Source organism: Humulus lupulus, chromosome 5 (assembly GCF_963169125.1).
Source record: "Humulus lupulus chromosome 5, drHumLupu1.1, whole genome shotgun sequence".
Taxonomy (NCBI): Eukaryota; Viridiplantae; Streptophyta; class Magnoliopsida; order Rosales; family Cannabaceae; genus Humulus; species Humulus lupulus.
In genome coordinates, this window is record NC_084797.1 from 17884458 (window position 1) to 17892717 (window position 8260).

Below are 8260 nucleotides of genomic sequence, written 5' to 3' on the forward strand. Positions count from 1 at the left end.
TAATAAATTTGTGTTCTATTTATTGTATTTGTAATTTCCTTTTTATTTTTGTGTTGTCTCTTGTCAAAAAAAAAAAATAATGAAAAAAAAAGTAAAAAAAAAAAGAGAAGAAAAAGAAATAATAAATAAAAAAAAGGAAAAAAAAAAGAGAACAAGAGCAACCCTTCCTTCTATTATTTTGTAGTTGTTAAAAAAAAAACAAAAAAATATATATATTTCTATTACTATTATTTTGTGTAATTGTATTAAAAAAAAAAAAATTATCATTATAGTTCATTTTCTTATTTATCATGTCTAATTAGTTGTCATTTTGTTCTTAGAGTTTTCTCATGTAAATCCCAAAGGTTGTTTATCATTTGAATTCCAATAAGTTGATTTGCCTATCTTGTGATCAATATTTGTTCAAATTGTTTGTCCTAAAAAGTTTATCTTTTCTCATTTGAGCGTAAACTGTTACATTTCCAACTCCAAGAGTGTAATCCTTCCCATATAATACTTTCAATGCCCGTGAGGAATTTGGAGTTGAGATCTTTATACTTTTGAGATTTTTCGATACTATTTGTGTTATGACTTGTGAGAAAAAGAATATGGTTTGGTGCACACACACACAACTCTGAAATCGCAACTATAGTAGCTTAGATAGTAATCTCTGACTTCTTGCTGATAATTTGAAAATGCTTGGATGATTTTGCTTGGTTTGACTTGATTATTTAACTTGACAATTTTCTTTTTCGCTTGAATTGCTAGGGACTAGCAATAAGCTGGTTGGGGGTTGTGATTAGTGGTGAAAAAATACACATTTATTGATTTTAATAGTCAAAATAAATTAAGTTTTAATTAATATTTTCATAGAATTAATATGATTTATTTTATAAATGAAAATATTTGATTATGATTTAATTTATTGTTATTTTGTAGGAATTAAAGTTGTATTTTGACACTTTGAAATGAAAAAAAAAAAGAAAACAATTAAATCTGAAAACAAAGAGGAAAGAAATGGCATTCTTGAAGAATTATTGCTCTAAATTTGGCCCAAGACTTCATCATTCCTCAACCCAACGCCCCAAGCCCACAGCTGAGCCGAGCCGAGCCGAGCCACGCTGCCACCTAGCTGAGCTGAGCCGCCTGCCACACCTGACATCTGCGCCTGCCACCTGACGCCTGTCAGCCGCCTGCAGCAGCTGTGGGTGTGCGCCTCGGGTCGCGTGCAGCAGCTCTCTCCCTTAACCAGCTCCGGTCCAATTTTTTCCCAGCTGCCATTGTACTCCCAGCCCAATCTTTTAAGCACTTTGGGCCTTGCAAAATTACCACTTTGAGCTTCAAAGTTCATATTTTTGGTATTTTTGAAAAAGAACATTTTGACCATACACAAAAATAGCTAGGGTAATATTAATAATAAGATTTGATTTTTCAAAATCATATTTTATTATTAATATTTCAGATTTATTTTGTAAACCCCATTTTATTGTTTAATTTCTTTTTAGTCATTTTCTCCATCTATAAATATGGACACTTTCTTCACATTTGGTATGTAATTTTTAGAGTAGAGAAATTATAGCAAAATTTCCACTCACTTTCTTCTCATATTTTCTTCTTAGAATTTTGTGAGAATCATGAGAATAATGGCCTAATCTTCCTAGGAAGGTTAGGGATGATTCCATATGCAAGTGATGTTATTTTGCTACTTTGATTTACTATGTTCTTAATGTAATGTATTTGAGTTATTTATGTTCTTTCATCTCTATCTTTATTTTGTTATCTTTATTTACTTATGCTAATATTATATAGGATTAGTCATGCTCTTTCTATGTGTTTCTAATTAGTAAAAGTAATATTGATACATAATTTTATGTCTAATCTTCTATTGCATTATTGTCTTTGGGTATTTTGTCATTTTTAGATTTTTCATAAGATTAACATTGTGTTTTTAAAGTAAAGAACTTTATAACTCAAATGAACTTTTGTTATAAAAACTATGGACTTTAATGTTAGATTTTCCAAGTAAATGTTGGGATGTGAACTATTTACTTGTGTATTTTTGTAAATCAAGTAACCAAGTAACTAAGCAAGCATATGGATGATTCTTGAAACCTTTCTATTTCTCAAACTCTTGATTACATCTTACATTTATCTCACCTATCTCACTTTATCATTTCATCAAAAAAATACAATACCAAAATCTTAAACCTCTTTTCATTTACAATTTTATTTACTTCTTGTTACTAACTTTTTGTGTTATTTTCTACTAACCTTTTGATTTTAGGTTCTCTCCTTGTGGATCGACCGCCCGATCTTACTACAACTACCGCTTAGTGTAGTCACATTTTGAGCGTTAAACAAAAATATAATAGTCTTACTGGTACATGCTATAAAATCTAATCTGTTTACCGCGAATTTTTTTAATTTTTGGCAAGAATGGACTACAAATATGAACACACCACATAAGCTTTGCAAAAAATAGGAAAGGGGTCCGACACAATTATTCTAATGAGACTTTTGAACACACCACTTAAGCTTTGCTAAGTCCAAACTCATGACCTTGAGATAACTCTGAATTTGAATGCAAATGCATACGTGTTAGCACCCAATTCACGATCTTCCGTATTTTATATATAAATTTATTTACATCATCTTTCCAAAAGAAAAATCAGTAATAGATGCTCTTCAAAAGTTCAGAAATTTGAAAACATAGCGTGGTTGGTAGATGGAATTATTATAGTTCCTTTGAAAAATGGGAAAGTTACGGTTTTGGGTCATCAAACTCCAACCACAAGATCCTTTTGTTATTTATTTTCCTTCTTTCTTGAAAAGACATTTCAAATAAATTTACACGTTTTTCTTTTCTCTCTATTTGTGACCTTACAAATAAACTACCTAATTTTATTCGTGACCTTACAAATAAACTACCTAATTTTTTACGAGTCTGATAATTTGTCGCTTATTATTTATTGAAATTATAGTGTGATATAATCATTTATTAATCAAATAAGATCAAAGAGAATTTAAAAAGCGAGGGCATGAATCTACCCAAAGAGACTCTCCACAACTAGTAGTTGAAATAGCTCGTGTTAGACCACTCCATTCGCACTACACGAAACAGACTGGTAAGTACTACCACCTACAACACTCAATAAACTAATGACATCAGACACCACATAACCCAAATAATGCAACATCTTCCCTTTAGACACCCAAGAACTAACCACAGAAGATTGACTTCATTGACTGACAACTGCCCATCAATACCAGCCCGCCAAGTCGCCCACACAATTCCTAATGCATCTTAGAAAACTCCGCTAGTACCAATGAACTCACGTCCTTTCATAGCAGAATCGGGAGTGTTACCTTAAAATCATGCAGCAGGTTGTTGCCAACCTGCCAAAGGAACACATTGCCCATGCAACACACCATGCAAACCCCTCCCACACAAAAGATAAAAAATTCCCGAAGCAACTCTAGCTAAAATAGCTATATTCTCAATACGACTCACCTTATTACAAAAAAACATGAAATTGCGATCCAACCAAACCTACTTCAACGTCGCAACAAACTACTGTCAAATTGAGAAAGAGCTATCCAATCAATCACCAATTTTCAGCATTTAAGATAGAGACTAAATTAGGATTAGAAATGCTTCTCTGATGCCCATCCTCATCCTCACCCTACCTATTCCCAGCCAAGGGCTGAGAAATCCTATCAAATTCAAAGTTGTCGGGCCTTTGATGGGATACATATATATTGTGAATAAATTTAAATTGCACTTGTAGCGTCCCAAAATTTCTAATAGAATAAGTGCTTTAATTAGCGTGTCGGGAGGACACATGAGGTAATTATGTGTGAATTAATTTGTTTGTATTATTATATGATTATATGATTGAGTATGTATGATTTATGGGTATTAGATGTATTTAAAGACCCATTTTTATTTGAAAGGGGGATTTTTGTAATTTTGACATGTTGATAGTATATTTGTAATTATTATGTGCTGTGTTTGAGACAACATTATTATGTAGATATATTTATTATATTCGGAAAAAGTGGATCATTTTGAGCGGTTTTAGTAAAAAAGTCACAACGGAGAAAAATGCCCACCAGGAGTGTATATTTTGGGAATTATTGGTAAATGAAATATGTTCGGGGGAACTATTTGTGTTTGGTGGAATAGTGGATTAAATTGGGAATTCAAGGTGTAATTTGAGGTTTAGTGGAAATATTAATCTAAATAACCATTATACCCTTGAGGGTACTTTGGAGGTTAAGTGAATGGAGGGGTAATATGGTCATTTGACCTATTAGTTAGTGAAAAATGGGCAAAGGTAGCTGAGTACCTATCCCACACGTTCGAGCTTCACCTTGGCTTGGAGTCTCTTTTTTTTTCACAAGCTACACCAAAAATCCAAGGGCATCCAAGCTTGATCAAGGTGATTGGAAGGATTCCTAGGAGAAATTGAAGGGTTCAAGAGACTTAGAAATGCCAAGGATCTCCATATAATTAGCTAAGATTTCAAAATTTGGAGAGGTAAACCCCTTTTATTTTCAAGTTTTAAGTTCAATTTTTGGTGTTCTTATCTTTTGGGGGTTTTAGCTCAATTTTTGCAAATTGGTGGTGCTGGGTTGTTTTAGGTGTTAGATTAAGGTTAGAATCAAGTTTGTAATTTCTCTAAGCTTTGAATTTTTGTTGGAATTCTGTGATTTATGTTTGGAATTTTTTTAATTTTGAAGCAAAGGTTTTAAGCTTACAACTCTAAGATGGTAAGTTGTGATTTTGGTGTGTGTTTGATGTTTTGTTGGCATCTTGATGTTGCCTATAGTTGGTATTAACTGTATTGAGATAAATCTTGGTGAAAAACGGTAGGCATATCTGTTTAGGTCGAGCTTTTGGGGCTGGGATGGTAGGGGAAATCGTATGGTTCTGTTGACGCCGTTTTTCGTCAACAGTGAAAGAAGAGCACGTAAACAAGAACTAGTAATGGCCAATGAAAATATAATAATACAAAACACGATTTTTACGTGGTTCAGCAGTTAAATCTGCCTAGTCCACGAGTCTTTGTTATTAAACTTGAGAAGATCTCTGAAAATTCTTCAAGGATGAATTCTCCAGAGTTTTCCCTCAAGATCACAAAAATTCGGTCCTTTACAATGGTGCATGATCTCTCTATTTATAGAGAGGAATGCAGAATACTATCCCACATATTTTGGGTAGTTACTATTTATTTGCAAATAAATCAAATGACTTTAAATGCCTGTAATCCGATATAAAAGGAAACGTCCCCTGAAGACCAGGGAGCATATAACTAATCAAATAATATCCCATGATCTTAGGGGATTTACATTAATAAATGTAGACCACGTCTCTTATGGACAACACTTGAAGATGTTCAAGGTTATTATCATATATCTCCAAGGCCTTATTCTCCCAGGTCTTACATCAACTTTCGAGCTAATGACATCTCCCGAGGTCACATGGCTTTCGAGATCGTACTCGCGTCAGGCTCGGAACCCCTGATCCGAGGTCATCCCTGAGGATAGGTGCATCTCGGGTGTTACCCTTCGAGATCGTGTGGATTTCGAGGCCACCATATTCGAAGTCGTCTCAGCTTTGCAGGCTCGATGTCTAGTCTTGAAACATACTTTAGACTTTACGAGTTCATTCACTGCGAATCCAACTTTCGAGGTCACATTTAACATGACTCGAAATCTGGGTATAACAGGTTCAAATTGGGGAAGAACACCAAGATTATTAGCAAGATTTAGGTTTCCAGGGACCTAGCGCGACCGCGCTAGTGTCCCAAAACCCAAGGAATTTTGAACTCAATTTAAGATTTCTAGACTACCAGCGCGATTATGCCAGTGCCCCAAGAACTCAAAATTTTCTATGGGCACGACCGCGCCAGGTGCCCCAAAATGTTGATTTTCTTAGATTTTTGGGTTTAGTTGGGATTTTCGAGGACTTGCTTGGGGGCCGTTTGAGGGACTCATGGGACGATTCCACTCTCGTGTTAAGCGGGATTTGAAAGCCCAAAAGCTAGGATTTTGGTTTTGAACTCATGATTTGGATTCAGTTCCTAATAAGACTATAATTTATGTTGTGACTAGGGTTTTTCGCGAGGCTCGGGAAAAGGATCACACTCGAGGTCGCTCCGTCTTTAGCACATTACTCGAGGTGCACTCACTCGGTTGGGTCGGTTGGCAAGGCTGATTGGCTGGACTGTGTAAATAGTTTGTGTTTGAAATGAGCATATTTGTTAATTGTGAAACGTGTTTATGATTTGTATGATTGAAATGAATGGATTTATTCTCAGTAAAACATGTTGTGTTATTGCTTATGATTAATCAGATATTTATTATGCCATTTGGGGTTTTCTTGTTGGGTCTTGGCTCACAGGTGCTCTATGGTGCAGGTAAGGGCAATGGATATGTCAACTGGCCATGAGTTGGAGAACTTTAGAGCGGCGAGTACACGTTTGGCCTGCTCGGCCACCATGGTCGAGATATTTCGTTGGACTTAGAGTATAAAAATCTAATTTTATCGCTTAGGCTGACTATTTTGTACACCCTGAATGTAATTATGTTTTGATAAACCTTTTTGGGATCCCTTGTATATATTAAGTTTTAATGAAAAATTTATACATTTTGACCAAAATTTTTAGTACCTTATTTAATTTTAGTTACACATTTGAGTCCAAATGACTCGCTTAACGAATTACGCACAATTTTTAACACATAATGTAATAGTCCTAGATTAGTAAGACGTTACAACACTAATCAATAAAAATTAAGTTTTATTCCGAATAAAATTTAAATATTCCTACTATTACTCTTGTATATGATTCATTAAATCATATTGAAAAAGACTTTTTTAAAAATGCCACAAGCGGTGTCAAACTTTCAGTCTTACAAACTGACTAATGACCATTCATTATATTCTTCCACAGAAGTGTACAATCAATGGGCATGTTTTAAGGAATAGTGTTTATAACTAAACACTCATGGAGTTGTTGTATAATATTCAAGAGTAATTTGTTTAAAAAATGCTAAAGAGCATCTTAAGTGCCATCCCTTGTATTATTATTGGTACAAATTAATATTGTTGATACAAGTTAATGTTGTGCTTCATTATTTTAATTTAAACTAAAATATGTATGACATCTAACTAAATCACACTAATAATAATATGCCATGTCTAAAGATGTTGGGCTCTATCAGTCATGATTTGATGGCAATGCTATATTGGTCTTGGCACTATCATTCATGATTTAATAGGGTAAACAAATTCAAATAAATAATAGAATTAAAAATAAAATAAAAAGATTCTTGGTGGGAATTAAATTCATGCTTTTACTGTTTGGCCTATTGATGGCATTCCGCTACCTATTCTTTGAGCTGAATTACTGGCCATTAGAGTATTTAGAGATAGCTTGCACTTAGATGATATGAAATGTGGACTATCTTTGTCATCTATTGAGAATGATTCAATGAGGGCTATCAATGCTTTTCATCTATCTTAGTGGTTGTGATGTTATCTTAATTGAAGACATTAATTATCATTGTAGGAAGTTGTATATGTTGTCATATTCTTAAATACAAGGATGTGGTAGTTTACATTTTAGCAAAATATGGTATGAATTTCTTATTTACTAATAGAGGGAGGGACTCATCATTCATGTCCTTTTAGAGAGGATAAAATTGTTGTGCTGCTCAAATTTATAATTTTTTATTAATGTTGATTTAGGATTTTAATATATATCCCAAATAATAAGAAATTTGTTTTTTCTTTTTAAAAAAATGTCTATAGGTAAACCTTAATAACCTAAAGGGTATACAAAAAATAATCTTAATTTGCGAATAAGACGCAATTAATCTATAAGACGCAATTAATCTAAGAGCCTAAAGCATCTCGAATCATTGTGTTGGGCTACTAAAATAGAATCTGCTCACAGGGAATAGTGATAGAGACATATACATGACAAAATAAATAAAAGACTGTACTATCTAAGAAAGATAATTCTTAACACCATCACACAAGGTTGAGTAGTACATCACCATACAAGATGGACTACAACCACCCACACAACGACATTATTTACTTAACTAAAGGCAAAAAACAAAAAAAATAACTAAAACCACACAAATCTAGAAAGTAAAAACACTAAAAAAACAAAGCATAAAAAAACTACACTGCCACAACAAGAATATGGAAAAGAGGAACACTACTGCTCAGCCCATGCATGGACAAATAGACATAACCCCACACTTCCTC

General features: G+C 33.7%; 1 long non-coding RNA gene across 1 annotated transcript; it reads left to right on the forward strand.

Moving 5' to 3' along the window:
• Positions 1-4347: 4347 nt before the first annotated feature.
• On the forward strand, positions 4348-6605 carry LOC133780291 (uncharacterized). The gene is made up of 2 exons (XR_009869213.1): positions 4348-4519; positions 6402-6605. It is a non-coding gene; the product is annotated as an uncharacterized LOC133780291 (long non-coding RNA).
• Positions 6606-8260: the final 1655 nt, after the last annotated feature.